We start from the raw sequence: 1,634 nt of genomic DNA on the forward strand, positions 1-1,634 counted from the left end.
TGAGTTGGAGTGTTGCCCAGACTGGTCTTGAACTCCTGGGGTCAGACCCCTGTGTAGCTGGGGTAACAGGCATGCGCCACTGTGCCTGGCCCAAATTTTTAATTGAAGTATAAAATACATAGATCACAAGTGTATGACTCAATAAATTTCCCAGTCTGTTTTAATCTATAGCCTGGCCTTTCCTCTCTCTTTTCCCTTGGAATTCATGGATAAAGAATGTCTTGTAGCGTCTCCTCTGGTCTGTACTTTGCCAATTATTTCTCATGGTGTCATTTAGCATGTTTCTCTGTTCTCTATTTCCTGTAAATTGGCGGTTACTTCTAGAGACTTATCAGATCCGGCCAATTTTTTGGAAAGACCATTTCAATAGATGCTGCTGTTTACTCCTCTCAGGAGGCTCATCATACCTGGCTTGTCTCTTTTTAAAAGCATCTTTTGAAGGTGGATGTGATTCCTACAAACAGGCGAAAGCCAGTCAGACTGAGCCTAGTAAATAATGTGGAAGACTGAGTCTAGTGAGAAAGCTGGAAAACGATGGTTTGATGTGCAAAACAAGGTGTGATTCAGTAATGAATGATTTGCTTGTGTGGCTGGTAAACTGGCTGTGAAGGAAATTCCAAAACAGGTCCCAAAGTGTTTTTTGTGCATTGGAAACATGAAATGCACAGCCACCCAGGGTGACTAATGTGAACGTAACAACAGTGACATTGATGGTAAAATTACATGTCGGCCATAAAATCAGCTTTGCCGTGTAGGTGGACATGCGAGGTGTCCCTTTCTAGTCATTAGCTACTTTTAAGGACCCTTAACTGTCTCAGCATGTGTCCTACGTAAGATTTAAAATCGGAGCTGGAACTGCTGCCCTCTTGGTGAAATTCGGGACCTACTTAGCAGCCCAGCCGAGGACTCCTCGTCTAGCCGAAGGGTAGCCCCTGGATTGGTGTGTCAGTTTGAGCCCACGGCCTGACGTTAGAGACGTCTGGATGTGTTGGCAAGGAGGCTGCTGGGTTCCACCCAGCCCTGGTGTTTGCCTCATCTCCACGATTCGGAGAATGTGGTCAGGGCACCGCAGGGGAATGGCCTGCTGCCTCTGAGCAGTCAACAAAAAATGAGGAAACACGGGGGGAGCCTCCAGGGGCGGGCCTCAGAGCAGGCGCCGAGCCACCGGCCCCCGGACAGCAGGAAAGCGGGAGGCCCTGGTTATTTTGACATTTCGCAGACTTCCCTGTTCCCGCGCAGCGGAAACCTCCCGCCCCCCGCTCGCAGCCCGCTTGGGTCTCACTCCGCCTCCGCCGGCCACACGCGGAGCCCCGCCCCTCTCACAGCCCCGCCCGCTGACGCAGAGAACTGGGAGGAGCCACGGGGGGCCTCGGGCGCCACTAGCCGGACGTCAGGGCCGGCGCCTTCTTGGAGCTCCTCCCACGCCCGCCGGCCCGGAGCTCGCGCCTGCGCAGCTCGGGCCCAGCCCCGGTTGTCACGCCTCCTCCCCCTCCCTAGCAACCGTCGCCCGCTGCCTCCGCCGCCCCCTCGGCCGCGTTCGCGCACGCGCGCCTCCTTCGGCGCGCGACCCCGCCCTTCCCGTCACCCGTAACAACCACTCGTGCCCTCCCCGGCGCCTTCCCCGGAACCGGCGG

The sequence above is a fragment of the Carlito syrichta genome, unplaced genomic scaffold, assembly GCF_000164805.1.
Source record: "Carlito syrichta isolate Samal-C Ts95f unplaced genomic scaffold, Tarsius_syrichta-2.0.1 Scaffold115620, whole genome shotgun sequence".
NCBI classification, from domain to species: Eukaryota; Metazoa; Chordata; class Mammalia; order Primates; family Tarsiidae; genus Carlito; species Carlito syrichta.